Source organism: Cebus imitator, unplaced genomic scaffold (genome assembly GCF_001604975.1).
Source record: "Cebus imitator isolate Cc_AM_T3 unplaced genomic scaffold, Cebus_imitator-1.0 Scaffold4, whole genome shotgun sequence".
In the NCBI taxonomy this organism is placed as follows: Eukaryota; Metazoa; Chordata; class Mammalia; order Primates; family Cebidae; genus Cebus; species Cebus imitator.
In genome coordinates this window covers 3614538-3630087 of record NW_016107319.1, presented here as the reverse complement: position 1 = coordinate 3630087, position 15550 = coordinate 3614538, and the positions used below count along the sequence as shown (strand labels likewise).

General features: G+C 42.8%; 1 long non-coding RNA gene across 1 annotated transcript in view; it reads right to left on the bottom strand.

Moving 5' to 3' along the window:
* Positions 1 to 15116: 15116 nt before the first annotated feature.
* The window catches only part of LOC119472180, a 52043-nt gene continuing 51609 nt past the window's right edge, over positions 15117 to 15550 (bottom strand). The window contains exon 3 of the long non-coding RNA XR_005201292.1: positions 15117 to 15213. This is a non-coding gene — a long non-coding RNA (uncharacterized LOC119472180). The remainder of the gene's footprint in view (positions 15214 to 15550) is intronic.

The window sequence follows — 15550 nt, the reverse complement described above, 5'->3', positions numbered from 1 at the left end:
GAAAAGAAAAAATCATTTGACATACGATCTGTTTTGGAAAATTCCTGCTTATTGCAAAACTATTGAAATTCAAGCAGTGTCTGCTACTCTTTATCCAATTAACTGCAGTCCAAACGGGGAATGGAAAACTCACTTTGAAGATTATGAACTCCAACTACCTAACAATTTTAATAGTAAATAAAACCAATTTGCCCTAACCTTTATAATTATAAAATATTTAAATACGTTAAATTTAGAAATAACATTCCAAATTCTAAACAACGTTGCAACTTGTCTGTGCAAGCCATTGGTGGCAAGCAGCTAAGAAGTGCAGTGGAAGTGAACACACGTCGAGTTTTCTTTCTGTTAGTTAAAGTCTCCTATAAGGGTCCTCACTTCTTCCCATCAGGTCCCATTACTATCAGAGACCACCGAGCCATGTGATTAGTAAAAACCTCATTGCAGACCTCAAGGCTTATACTGCTTTCTGTCAGAGCCCAGCTGCTTTCTGTGGGATTTCACACGAAGTCTTGGCAGAGTCCTCAGGGACTGTCTTCACCATGCTACAAATTCCAAAATGGTGCCTCATCCATCACACTCTTGACTGCCATCTCTTGGGAAATGGTTGTTATAACTATACAAACCTATAACCACCATGGCGGTTATAACTCCCATGCCCAACCAGAAGCACACAGTCCTGAGGTCTGCCTGAATCTCCCTCTGGTGAGACAGGAATGGTGGTCTCTGGTTGTACGGTCAAAAGGAAACTGTATTCCCCATTATTCCACAACACAACCAGCATGTGCTGTAACCCATCAGATAACCCACTCTCTGCCATCTGATTTGCCTTCTAGTGCCAGATGTTGACTTCAAACCCAGTTAGCCTGTGGTGTTTCTCCTGACAGCCCTGACCTCTTGTCAGATTCAAAGTCCCTCAAGGGCAGTATGCTGCCCTTGTCAGCGAATGAATGAATGGCTTGAAGAATGAATGCCAGTAAAAATAGGAGTGATGGCGGGAGAGTTTAGGTAGGAGAGCGTGAGTCCGTACGCAGGAGTCAGTAAGCGGTGGCCCCAGCAAAACTCCGCAAAAACATTTCAGCTTCATTTCCTGGCATGTTTACTTCTGTCCTAGTTATTTGGTTACTTCCAGCTTAGCTTTCATTTTACCGTGATTCCTTCATCAACCTTCTTGAGGTTCCAGCTTGCTGTCTGGGCTCCAGAGCTCTACTGAGCAGTGTTCTGGTCAGCAATGGCAGGCCTGAGCTGGTGGCTGGATGCTGCCCCTCTCTGGCACTAGCTGGTACTACAGGCTTCCTCTAAAACACAGCTCTTGTTTTAACCCTTTACCTTTTTAACATCTTACCCTGGGGAGAAAAGAGCTCTCGAGTGAACCTGGTGTCAGTGATCAATAAATTCAAGACGAGGACTTGGGGAATGGTAGAGGACCATGGCGGGTGGATAGGCCAAGCTTCTCTGCCCTGGATCCTGGGCAAAGGTGATGAATAAAATCAATAAAAGCTAATTTTATCATATTAGGTATGATTAAAATGTCACATACCTAATCTCACATAGGCCTCCCAACAAGCCTGTAAGGAACAATTATTGTTCTGTTTTATAGACAAAAACACGGTAGTCTAAAGGAGATAAACAAGTTTTCTGATTTTATGCTTTTAAAACCTTGCAGTGCCCAGATTCAAACTAGCTCTGTTTATGCCAAAACTTAGTCTCTTAATCCACAGTTATGGAAGACCTGGGGACTAATTTAAACAGGATCTGAAATCTTGTGGCTCCAGAAGCATAATAACCTTTTTTTTTTCTCTTGTATTGGAAACAGGATTACCAACTGTAAAAGGCCTATTGTTCTAACACAGAGCTGCCTAAAACACTCTCTTCCTCCCAGAAAGTTAAGCTTCACATTTGCACATAAAGAAGATATCACACAAAAAAATAAAGTCAAAGGGAAAACCCTTAAATCCTCTGATTAAGAAACGCTGTGTTTAGAAATCATGCCTGCTTGCCCTTTTATATTTAAACGACTGTCTCTTTCAGAGGAGGAAGGGACTCGCCCTTTGATTCCCAAATAATGCCAAGAAAAGCTGTGATTGCCTGTCTGCATGAGCTCACAATTTCTATCCTAGGAAAGGGAGTAAACAGAATAAAAACACTCACACATTTACCACACAGTTGCTAGGTATTTTAATAAGGGTTTCACTCTTGATATATTCCCAGTGCCAAGTAAGCTACACCAGATCTAGGAATTGGAATTTCTTGGACTATTTTTTTTTGTGTGTATTTTTAGTAGAGATGGGGTTTCATGATGTTGGTTTTGAACTCTCAACCTCAAGTGATCTGCCCACTATGGCCTCCCAAATTGCTGGGATTATAGGTGTGAGCCACCACATCTGGCCAGAGATGACACTTTGCCATGTTGTCCAGGCTGGCCTTGAACTCCTGTACTTAAGCAATCCACCTGCCTGGGCATCCTAAAGTGATGGAACTTCAGGTGTCTTGGGCTATTGAAGACTACTCCTGTCCATGGACAGCCAAATGTGAGGCTGGTCATTAGCGCTCTGCCTTGTCTCTGGTAGAGAATAAGGAAAGATTGGAGCCTCTCTCTTGGTGTTCTACAATTAAAGAATCATTATAATTTAAAAAAAACAACTAACTCCCCAAATTGGGAAGCATCTGTAACTATGGCAGATCCTAAAACAACTATACTTAGTACACTGAAAGTAATATTTGCATTTGAAGTAGTTAGCAGGTGATGTGTTCTATGAGCATGGATCCCTTGGCCAATTTCTTACAAGTGCCCAGGAGCTGGTACTAGAAAAGATAAGGAAAATGAAATGAGAAAATAGGCAAAACCCAGAATCAGAAAAAATGAGTTTGAATCCTGTCTTCAGCATTTGCCAAAGGAACATCCCTGGGACAGTGACTTGGTTGATACTTGTTGAAGGAGGAGCAATTGGGGGCATCATTACCGGGCATCTCAGGGTGCTCGAGGAGCCGGCCAACTTCTGGTTCCAGTGTTAGTGTGTCCAACTCCTGCCTTTAATATTCAGAAAAGTTGCTTTGACCTTTCCTGCCTCCATATTTTAATAGGAGATGTGAGCAGTGATGAATAGCTGATTTAGGGCTCCTGGTTTGTGCACCAGAGGTGTTTTGAATGTTCTTACAGGATCTTAAGATACTGCAGCTTTTTATAGGCCGCCCTGCTGAATGATCCATAGACTTGCCAGCATGGCTTCCTTCCTGTATATTGTTCATTTGGAATATTTCTCTCATTGTGGAAATTCTTTTTTTTTTTGAGATGGAGTCTTTGCCCAGTCTGGAGTGCAATAGCACAACCTTGGCTCACTGCAACCTCTGCCTCCTGAGTTCAAGTGATTCTCCTGGCTCAGCCTCCTGAGTAGCTGGTAATACAGGTGACCACCACCATGCCAGGCTAATTTTTGTAATTTTAGTACAGAGGGAGTTTCACAACGTTGGTCAGGCTGGTCTTGAACTTCTGACCTCATGATCCACCCACCTCGGCCTCCCAAAGTGCTGAAATTACAGGTGTGAGCCACCGTACCCAGGTTGGACATTCTTTTTTTTAACATGTTATTTTATTTTGTAGAGACAGGATCTTGCTATGTTGCACAGGCTGGTCTCGATCTCCTGGCCTCAAGGGATCCTCCCACACCAGCCTCCAAAAGTCCTGAGATTACAGGCGTGAGCCAGTGCACCCAGCAGTGAACATTCTAACATAGAAACCACCTAGAAAATTAAGAGAGGCCGAGCACAGTGGCTTATGTCTGTAGTCCCAGTACTATGGGAGGTTGAGGCAGATCAACTGAGTTCAGGAATTTGAGACCAGCCTGGCTAACATGGTGAAGCCCTGTCTCTGCTAAAAATTAAAAACTTAGCTGGTTGTGGTGGCACTTGCCAGTAATCCCAGCTACTCAGGACACTGAGGCAGAAGAATTGCTTGAACCCAGGAAGCAGAGTTTGCAGCAAGCCAAGATTGTGCCACTGCAGTCCAGCCTGGATGACAGGTGACAGAGTGAGACTCTGTCTCAAAAATAAAAAAAAAGAAAGAAAATTAAAGAGAAAATCACAGGGCCTGTTAGTCCTCTTTTCAGTTGCTCTCAAATGTGGGACCAGGTTTTCAGCCATGAAAGAAGGCACAGGGATTCAAACAAAGTCAAAACACTTCAAAAAACATTGTCAAAAGGTGTGTCACCTGTCTGATAGGACTGATAGGTATGTATTTAATTGTTGGCTTGTTTTGTTTGTTTGTTTATAGAAAGAGACTCTTAGAAATAGCCTGTCTCTGGACTGTGTAAATTGCATTCAAGCCTGTCTCTGTCAGGAGAAGCAGATATTTATTTGCTTGATTCTTCCCTACAAGGCTCACACCAAAAGGTTGGGGACTTCCTACCTAGGTCAATCATTCCATTTTCTTGAAATAGATATGCTCAAACCCTTTAAAAATTATTCCATCTCCTGCTGTACTGAGTGTGGAAACAAAGGAGAATTCAAAGGAAGAGGAGGAGGAGAGGAAGAAAAGGAAGAAGGAGAAATTTCTCCAGAGTGTTTAATTCTTGTTTCCATTTGTATCCTATGGGGCCGCTGGAAAAAAACCCGTTCATTCTATCTTTGACGCGATTCTCTTTCAAACAGAGGAAGGTATCAATCATGCCTCATTTGTTAGCCTTTGTTTTTTCCCACTCTAAAAACCCTTGACTCCTTCAATCATGGGGGGGAAAAAAGGTAGCTTGATACTGTAGAAATGGCTTGGGTTTTGTTCATTTGTTTATTTTGTTAGAAGATCAAATTCAAAACTCAGCCTTGTCACTTATAAGCTATGATTCCTTGGGCAAGTTGAACATTTTTCAATTTATCTCTAAAACTGGGATAAACTTCAGTGTTGTGAACATGAAGACCTAGATGTTATAAAATGTCTAGAATTATGCTACATCAATAATTGGTAGCTAAATTAGGCAGGGTAGACTAACTGCTGTTACAAAACCATCCCAAAATGTCAGTGACTTAGCATAATTAAAGTTTAATGCCTGTTCACACAACAGTGGAACTGTTTCTGATCAGCCAACAGTGCTTCTGATTGGGTGGCTCTCCTCCAGCTGGTGACTCAGGCACCCAGACCTCTTCTATTTTTTTGTTCCACTGTCTTCTAGGTCATTGGAGTTCTCTCCATTTGGCTTTCGAATGGAGAAATGAAATGGAGGTACTGATAGAGGGGTTATAGACCTGTCATTGGAGTAAATAACATCACTTCTGCCCACATTTTATTGACCAGAACTCAGTCGCCTGACTCAATCTAACTGCAAGGAGACTAGGAAATGTACTCCAGCTGTGTGCCCAGGAGGAAAAAAGAAATGATGGGGGCACAATAGCGACATCCTGCCACCTTGGTTCCGTCTTGATTTTATACTGTAGTATTGAGCTTGGTTATCAGAGGTAACTCCTGACAATGAGTTCCAGTTGATCTCTCACCACCCGAAGATACAGTCAACACCCCTATCATCTACAAAGTCAGGATGCTCATATGCGTATTTACAATGTTGTGTATGGTGGTAGCAAATGCCCCTGTCCTCATGGAGTTTATAATCTCCTTAGGAAATAATATGGTTTGTCTGTGTCCCCACCCAAATCTTACTGTGAATTGTAATAATCCCCAAGTGTCAAGGGTGGGGCTGGGTAGAGATAATTCAATCATAGGTGTGGATTCCCCTGTACTGTTCTCATGGTACCGAATAAGTCTCACAAGATCTGATGGTTTTATAAAGAGCCTTGCCAGCCGCCATGTAAGACATGACTTTGTTTCTCTTTGTCTTCTGCCATGATTGTGAGGCCTCCCCAGCCACGTGGAACTGTGAGTCAATTAAAGCTCTTTCCTTTATAAATTACCCAGTGTTGGGTATGTCTTTATTAGCAGCATGAGAACAGACTAATACAGGGAACAAAAAACACAATGGAAATCACTGGAGAACCCTGAAATTGAGAGCCAGCAGATGGAAATTCCGTGCATATAATAAAAGCCCAGATAAAAGGAAGAGACTTCTGCAGACTGAGGTGGTCAAGCCTTGGAGGATCTATCCTTTAAAAGATGCCATACCTGAGGGATTAGGTAGTGGAGAAGGACGGAAGACATTTTAGAGAGCCAGAAGGATCATCTTAATATTTAAAACAGATCCCTCTTCAGCCTAAAACTCTTTAGTGTCTGTCCATGGGATTCAAATAAAATATGAGCCCCTTACCACAATGTTTAAACCCAACTGACCTAGTCCCTAGTTCACAACTGTGTAAATTCAACTCATACCACTCACTGCCTCTTCCATAACATTTCAGTCGATGGATTGCCTCAGTCAGTTCAGGTGGCCATAACAAAAAACCATAGATTGGGCATTGTTCAACAATAAGAATTTATTTTCTGCCAGTTCCAGAGGTCGAATATTTAAGGTCAGAGTGGTAGGATGGTTGGTTCTGGTGAGGGCTGTTGTATTAGTTCATTTTCATGCTGCTGGTAAAGACATACTCTCCAGTATGGCTCCCTTCCTGTATATTGTTCATTTGGGATATTTCTGTCATTGTGGAAATTTTTTTTTTTTTTTGAGATGGAGTCTTGCTCTGTTGCCCACGTTGGTCAGGCTGGTCTTGAACTTCTGACCTCTTGATCCACCCACCTCGGCCTCCCAAAGTGCTGAAATTACAGGCATGAGCCACCGTACCCAGCCTGGACATTCTTTTTTCTATCATTTTATTTTATTTTTGTAAAGAAAAAGAGGTTTAATGGACTTACTGTTCCATGTGGCTGAGGAGGCCTCACAATTATGGCAGAAAGTGAAAGTCTTGTGTTACATGGTGGCAGGCAACAGAGGGAATAAAAGCCAAGTAAAAGGGATTTCCCCTTATAAAACCTTCATATCTCGTGAGACGTATTCACTACTATGAAACAGCGTGGGGGATACTGGCCCCATGATTCAATTATCTCCCACTGGGTTCCTTCCACAGCATGTGAGAATTACGGAAGCTACAATTCAAGAGGAGATTTGGGTGGGGGAATAGGCAACCCATATCAGCTGTCTTCCTGATTTGCAGATGGTGGCTTCTTCTCATAGTGTTCTCACATGGTCTTTCCTTAGTGTGTGCATGGAAAGACAGAGGTTGAGATTTCTCCCTTCCTTTCTCTTCTTATAATGCCACTAATCGTACTAGATTGGGGCCCCACCCTTATAACCCCATTTAACCTTGCCTCCTAAACACCCTATCTCCATATATAGTTATACTGGGGGCTAGGGCTTCCAAATATGAATCCAAACACAATTTAGTCCATACCATTGCCCTTCTTTCTTTTCTTCAAACCCAGTAGCTCTTTCTGGTCAAAATGCTTTTGCGTCCACAATTCCTGAAATGTTCTTTCCCTCCTAGCTCCACATCCTCCAAATCCCAGCTGCAATGTCACCTACTTATAGAGGCCTTCCTTGGCCATGCAGTCTACTGAGACGTCATCTGTCATTGGCAATGTGAAGCAAAGCAGAAGTTATCTGAGTCCCCTTTAACCAAGGCAGTTCTCTTTTGCCTGCTTTATATACTGATATTCTATTTAAAATTTTCTACAGGAAAAAAAGTTTCTGTGGTTGGGGAGGGGGATGAAGATGGAAAATATCTGTTTAGATCAACGATTCTTAAGTTATCATCAGAATAACCCAGATAGCCTTTTAAAAATATCAATTCTCAGTCTGCACCCAAACCTCTGAAATTAGAATCTCTAGAGCACCGCCCCAGGAATGCTTATTTTTCAAACCCCCTCCAGGTGAGACTGATGCCACTCTGAGTTTGGGAGGCACTCTACTAGGTTATCTCTGAAGTCCTTTCTCAGCCAGAGATTCTAGGATTCAGAATTTCCCTGAGATAAAAGATCAACAGACACTTTGAATGAAACTACCTGTTCGAGAAAGGCTACCTCCACTCTGTTGGTCTGGAAAATAAGTTTATTGTTGGGGGCTGCTCCTCACCCTCTGGGATTTCTGTGTTCTTGAAGCTCTTGAATAGTTAAGGTGCTTTCAGCTGCAGGCATTGGAAGCTCGGCTGCAACTGAGACAACACAGCAATATGTTATCCCATATCACAGGAAGTCCAGAGGTAGAACGGACCGTGAATCAGCAGCTCAGCACAGTCATCAGAGACCCAGGATCTATTCGCATCTCCACTTTACCATTCTCAGCAGTTACTTCAGCCCCAGCGGGAGGTATGTAAGATGGCTGGAAATGTCCAGGCATCACTTCAGACAGGGGAGGGAACAGCCTTTTCTTCCTATGGTTCTGCCTTAGGAGAGAGGAAGATATACCAAAAGGACCCCCAGCATACTTCCCAGGCATCAGTCAGCTAGAATTCAACCACCTCGTTGTCTCTAAGCCAACCATTCATAAAGGGACAGGGAAGAGGCCCTTAGAACACAGGCCCATCAGAGCTGGGAGCGAGTTGGCTTCTTGGGCTGCACATGCTGCAAGGCAGGGAAGGGTGGACACTGGAACAAGATTTGATTCCTGTTAAGAAAGCGGGATGGGGTGAATGCTGTCCACCCCAAGCTCTGTCCTGAGAGAGGGTGCACAGTAATAACTATTATTGCCATCACCCAAGGGAAGAAGGGTGTGAGGAGATAGTTATACTTAAAACAAAATAAAAGCTTGCAATAATTTTTCAGGCTCCAGATGCTCTTTATTACATAATGGTGATCATAAAAGGCCTTAATGGGCACGATTCTCCTGGAATTTCTACTCCCTCTCAGAAGCAGGGCTGGGGAGGTCTTTGCATGCCAATGAGCAGGTAATTGGAGCCACAAAGAAAGAAGATGTTTCAGTGACTTCCTGGCTCAGCTCTTGGAGGGGAGAAAAAACCAAAGAATGTCCTAGAAATGCCCAGGTCCCTACTGGCTAAATGTGTAGGTCCACAGTGAGTGAGGAATCAAGCCTAACAGGATTTTAGGTGCCGGTGAGTTATTTCTTCACCTTCATCCAATCCTTCCATTTATTAATTCAGTTATTAATTCAACAACCTTCATGGAGTTCCACTTAACTGGTGATCGTTATAGGCTTTGGAGATACCAGGATAAGCAAGACAGTATTGATCTCTCTCTCTCTCTTTCTCTCTCTCTCTCTCTCTCTAAGTCTTGGGTAGGCCAGGTGTGGTGGCTCACACCTTTAAACCTAGCACTTTGGGAGGCCGAGTGGATCACTTGAGGTCAGGAGTTTTAGAACAAGCCTGGCTAACATGGTGAAACCCTGTCTCTACTAAAAAAAAAAAAATGCAAAAATAATTAGCCGAGCGTGGTGGCGGGCACTTGTCATCCCAGCTACTTGGTAGGCTTAGGCAGGAGAATTGCTTGAACTTGAGAGTCAGAAGTTGCACTGAGCCCAGATCGCACCACTGCACTCTAGCCTGGGCAACAAGAGGGAAACTCTGCCTCAAAAAAAAAAAGAGTCTTGGTTAAATATGAATTGCCTGGAGTTAGACTCAGATTCAAATCCTGGCTCTGACACTGTCTAGCTGGATGTTATTGGTTTATCTCTTTCTCCCTTCTTTCCTCCCACCCTCTCTTTTCACACCTGAAAATGAATATATATATATTACCAACCCCAGTGGGTTGCTATCAGGATTAGTTGAGGTAGTGTTAGCACAGCATACAGCTGAGTATTCCCTGGCAAAAAGTAGGTGCTCAATACATGCTTACTATTGTTATGATAAGGATTATTATTAAGCTGTGCCCCATCCCACATGGAGCTCAGAATCTAAACCTAATGTTACAGGAAAATGCCCATGATGAGAACAGTTGAAACTAATCAATAGTACTCTCTTTTTGGGGGGCAAGCCCTCCATGATTTAAAGTTTAAGGAAAAGCGGCCATTTATGGAGCAACTGCAGGTCTGTGTGACAGGGGATTAGGCGTGGTGTTTTGTTTAACTCTCGTAGCAACAGAGCGCCGTAGAATTTTAGTATTATTCTCATTTTACTGATGAGGAAACTGAGACAAAAGTGGTTAAACTAGTAGCCTGAGACTGTACTTTTTTTTTTAATTGCATTTTAAGTTTTGAGGTACATGTGAAGAACATGCAAGATTGTTGCATAGGTACACATGTGGTAGTGTGATTTGCTGCCTTCCTCCCCTTCACCTATATCTGGCATCTCTCCCCATGCTATCTCTCCCCAACTCCCCACCCCGCACTGTCCCTCCCCTGTTTCCCTTCAACAGACCCCAGTGTGTGATGCTCCCCTCCCTGTGTCCATGTGTTCTCATTGTTCAACACCTGCCTGTGAGTGAGAACTTGCGGTGTTTGATTTTCTGTTCTTGTGTCAGTTTGCTGAGAATGATGCTTTCCAGGTTCATCCATGTTCCTACAAAGGACACGAACTCATTGTTTTTTATGGCTGCATAGTATTCCATGGTGTACTAAGGGGTGGAAAGATTCACCACTGATGGTTTAATTGCTTCAAAAGGTTGTATTTTCTCTCCTCCTACTTTGCATTTTTAAAGTAATCGTTTATATTTAAGAGGTAAAGCCACCCTTTCCCTGCCAAATATATCTCTGTATTATCTATGAAATATGCACAACATCCACTTTCTTTTTTTTCTGTGAACCAAAAAAAGTTATGAAATCATCATTATGTTGAATAGTAAAATTCTAGAAATTCCTTGCCAATTATATGCTCACAGTACTTTTTTTATGGAGGGTTCTCCCCCAGTAAAAGGGAAGGTCAAAATTTTGAGCATTTTCTTGAAGAAAGCATTTCTATCTTTGGAAGAATAGCAATCCTCTACCACATCTGTATTCCAGAAAATACTTTTGGACTGTTAGTACCTGAGGAATTAAACTTTCCAGCTTCCTATAGTGATTTTTCTATTGCAAATTTCCAAGTTCTGTAGGTCCCTCGTGACATTCACGGTTACGGAATATCTGCCAGGAGTAGGGTAGATGAATGCAATGGTTTGTCAACATCACTTCCCTCTTTTGTTTGTTTTTCTTTTGAGTCAGAATCTCATTCTGTCACCCAGGCTGGAGTGCAGTGGTGTGATCTTGGCTCCCTGCAACCTCCACCTCCTAGTTTCAAGTGATTCTCGTGCCTAAGCCTACTGAGTACCTGGCATTAGAGGTGCCTGCCACCATGCCCAGCTAAGTTTTGTATTATTAGTAGAGATGGTGTTTCACCATATTGGTCAGCCTGGTTTTTAACTCCTGACCTCAGGTGATCTCCCGCCTTGGCCTCCCAAAGTGCTAGGATTACAGGCGTGCACAAGCCCCTGTGCCCAGCCAAGCGCTTCTTTTTCTACTTCTTGTAGAGCCTATGGAATATGTGACATAATATTTGAGTTCCACCATTACACTAACCAAAGTACAACTGGATTTTCAAAGGTAATTTGGGTTTGAAACAGAGGGGACTTATCTCAGATGACCACAGGAGAACTCAAAATAGGAAGAACTCTCCCTGAACTCCAGACTCATATTATTAACAGCTTATTGTATGTCACCAACTGGATATTCCCAGATAATTCAAATTCAGCAAGCCCTAGTCTGATTTCCCCATCTCCCCACATACATCTAATGAGCCTCCTGCATTGTCTCCTCCGTCAGCAGTCAGTACTGCCCACCCGTCCCCCACCGCGGAAACCCAGGAAGCATCCTAGTCTTCCCCCCTCTTTTACTATCCCAAATCTGAGTCTGATCAATTTCATCTTCCTAACTGTTAAGACCCAGGGTATTGTATCCTGGAGCGTATGGGTCAAGAGTCCAGTGGTGTTTCTTTACCATGGACATGTAAGTTCTAGGAGGCAAAAATAAAAAGCTTAATAATAAATGGAGCAGCAGAAACAGGTATTTCAAACACCAAAGAGCTGAGAACATGTTTGCAGGTTGTTACATGCTGGGCACTAGTTAACAATGAAGGAGATGAACCCCGGTGTTCCACTGTTTCATGGGGGATGTAAGCCACAGCTCAGGTGACATAGCAGGTACAGTGAATACTGTGGCTGTCAGCCTCTTCTCTAGGTATTGACAATGGTATAACTTGAGATTGGGCTCTCTCCTTGTGCTCCCAAAGCCAGTGGGCTTGTCCTGATCAGAGCCCTTATTAGAGAGGATTTTAGGTATCCATTTACTTTTCTGTCTCCTCATCTAAACTTGAGCAACTTGAACCCAACAGCTGTGTCTAATATATCTCACATCAGTAAGTCCTGGTACGGTTGGCAACACTGAGTTGTTTAGTGGGTGGATTACTTTCCTGTGGCTGCCGTAAGAAGTGACCAACACTGGGAGCTTCAAGGCAACAGAAATTTATTTTCCCATGATTCTGGACCCCAGTTATCTGAAATCAAGATATTATCAAGGCCCTGCTTCCTCCAAGTGCTATTGGGAAGAACCCTTCCTTACTTCTTCCTGCTCCTGGTGGCTCCTGGCATTCCTTGGCTTGTAGCTGCGTCACTTCAGTCTCCATCTTTGTCTTCATGTGGCCTTTTTTCCTCTGTGTGTGTCTCTGTAATCTCTCCTCTTCTTAAAAGAATGCCAGCCATTGCAGTTATTGGATTAAGGGTCCACCCTAAATCCAGTGCAGTATCATCTTGAGATCTTTAAGAACCTATTTCCAAATAAGGTTACATTCTGAGGTTCCAGATGGACACAAATTTTGCGGGGCACTCTTCAACCCACATACAGCAAATATACAATAAATAGTAACTGCCATGATCCCCCTCATCTAGACAGATTCCTTCATTATATACGCTCATTGAACCGTGATCCTTTCTTTTAATTCACAAGCTTCATGAGGGTAGGGGCAATTGTAGATCTCACTCAACTCATTATTTTATCCCTAGAACTCACTACAGTGCCTCTCACATAGTGGGACACAATAAATAAATCTTGAATGAATAAATGGCTGAATTAATAAGTAAACGAATGAATAATCACTGACATAAATACGCTGCAGTTCTGATCCTGAGCTAGGAGGTTCCAACCAAGGCCTCAGAAGCCCTGGCTGCAGAGCCAGCCTTCACACAAGGTTTGGCTGGCTCTCTCTGGAACCAGTTGAGTTTGTTTAATCATATTATACAGTGTGCATGTTTTACATGATCAATATATGTCACCCTAAGTGAACATGTCACCCAGTCTAACGGCTTCTGCAGGAACAGTTTATTGGGGTTGGCATTCTCCTTTGTAGATGCTTGCTCCAGCAAGGGCAGCAACAATGGGCCCAGGACCCTCAGTGCCCATTACCTCCCTTGTGCTGTTTTTTGCTAAATGAAATGTGACAGGAGAGTCGCTTCCAGTAATTGAAATAATTGACTGTAGAGCCCATGATTATGTCATTAGCTCCTCTCCAGTTAACGTGTTATGATTGTGGCCATATTTCTCCGCTTTGGAGATCATCAAAATTGCATGAAGGGATGACCAAGGTGGTAGGGAACTGCCTTCCCCACTCCTCCCCACTAGATGTAAGTTTTATCATACTAGGGAAGTATTTACAAAGGAAGGGCTATAGTAAGAAGACCTGGGTCCTAGTTCCAGCTTGACCACTTATTACCATGTGGTCACTGATAAAAGTTTTTAACTCTGAGATCTCTGATGGTCAACTCCCAGGGTTGGGGGTTGGGGAGATGAGAATAGTCCTTTCCCTCCCTACCACGTATGGTGATTGAGAACACCCAGGTATGCAATTCTGCACATTACTAACATAATAGAATTCATATTATTAAAATGCTTGTGTTCCACCTGTTCGTAGAGAGGGAAACATAGCCCAGTGTTTACAATGAGCCTACCTGGACATTACTCAGCTGTCAGTTTCTTGAATAATTGTAAGAAACAGAGATGGCTGGGCGTGGTGGCTCACGCCTGTAATCCAGGCACTTTGGGAGACCGAGGCAGGCAGATCACGAGGTCAAGAGATCGAGACCATCCTGGCCTACTTGGTGAAACCCCGTCTCTACTAAAAAAAAAATAGAAAAATTAGCTGGGCGTGGTGGCGCGCATCTGTAGTCCCAGCTACTCAGGAGGCTGAGGCAGGAGAATTGCTTGAACCCGAGAGGCAGAGGCTGCAGTGAGCCAAGATTGCGCCACTACACTCCAGCCTGGCACCTGGTGACAGAGCAAGACTCTGTCTCAAAAAATAAAATAAAATAAACAGAGACAAGAGAATATGGTCAGCGGTTGATAAACTGGACTTCAGAATGTCTTTTATTCAGAGTGGGAGCCTATGCTAGCAATCCTTTCCCTGACGAAGCACTTTTTCTTCTAAAAATGCAGAAAAGATTATCAGTGAAGGGAACATGACAGAAATCAACCAACCAGAGATGGCAAATATACATTCACCACTCATTGCTCTATATCCTCTTCCTGGGGCTCTGGCAAGTATTACAGAAAATAATCGTTCTTTTTCCCATGGAGCTTTGAAATGAGTGGTACAATGAAGAGTGTTTACCAATCCACTTTTGGTGAGGCTGAGGTGAGCTCTGGTTCGTAGCTGGCAGATACCCATGGTGTAAATTTTCTCATCATGGCTGGCATCAAGCTACCAATGTGGCATCGCCAAATGCAGAGTTGGTAAGTGACATGATCAGTCGGCTCTCCTGAGCATATGTGAACTGACTTCCCCACACCATTGAAATCTTTTTCAATACAAAGTTCCAGAGATCCACATCCAACCATTCAGAATTGCCACAGAAAAGTGAAAAGATTTTGCTATCTCTTTGAACCCTCTAATTTTACAGATAAACAGACAGAGTTCCACAGAAGAGAAAGAAAGTGTACAAAAATCACACAGCAAGTCAGGGAGCTAAAACTCTAGTTTCCAGCATGCAGCTTCTTTCCCCTGTGTGACACCTTTCCAGAGGCTGCCTGGGAAGGTAGGATGATTCTACAACCACCTGGCCAACAGTGGTTCAGAGAAGGGCTTAGTACAGTTGCCAGATATCTTAACATCTCTTTATCTATTTAAGCCTAACAACTCCATGACATAGGTACTATTATTATACCTATTTGACAGACAAGAAAATAAAGGCTTAGGGAAGTCACATAGCTTTCCCGAGGTGGGAGGGTAGGTGCTGGAGTTATAAAAATCATACTTCAATCATACTTGCCTTAGGTAGCTTCTGACATGATTCCAATAATTCCCACCACCTGGTATTTGTGGTCTTTCACAACTCAGTCTACTCTTTGAGGGTAGACTGAATCAAGAGACCTGCTTCTAATAGGCAGAATACAGAAAGGCAATGAGTTGTCATTTCTATGATTAGGTTACAAGAGGCTGTGACCTCCATCTTGCTGGAATAGTCATTCCTCAGCATCCACAAGGGATTGGTTTTAGGACCTCCATGGACACCAAAATCCACAGACGCTCTCCTATAAAATGGCCTGGTATATGCATATAACTTATGCACATTCTCTCATACATTTTAATCATCTCTGGAGTACTTATGTATAATACTGAATACAAGGTAAATGCTATGTAAATAGTTGTTATACTGTATTGTTTTTATTTGTATTATGTTTTATTGTTGTATTACTTCTTTTTTTTTTTTTTT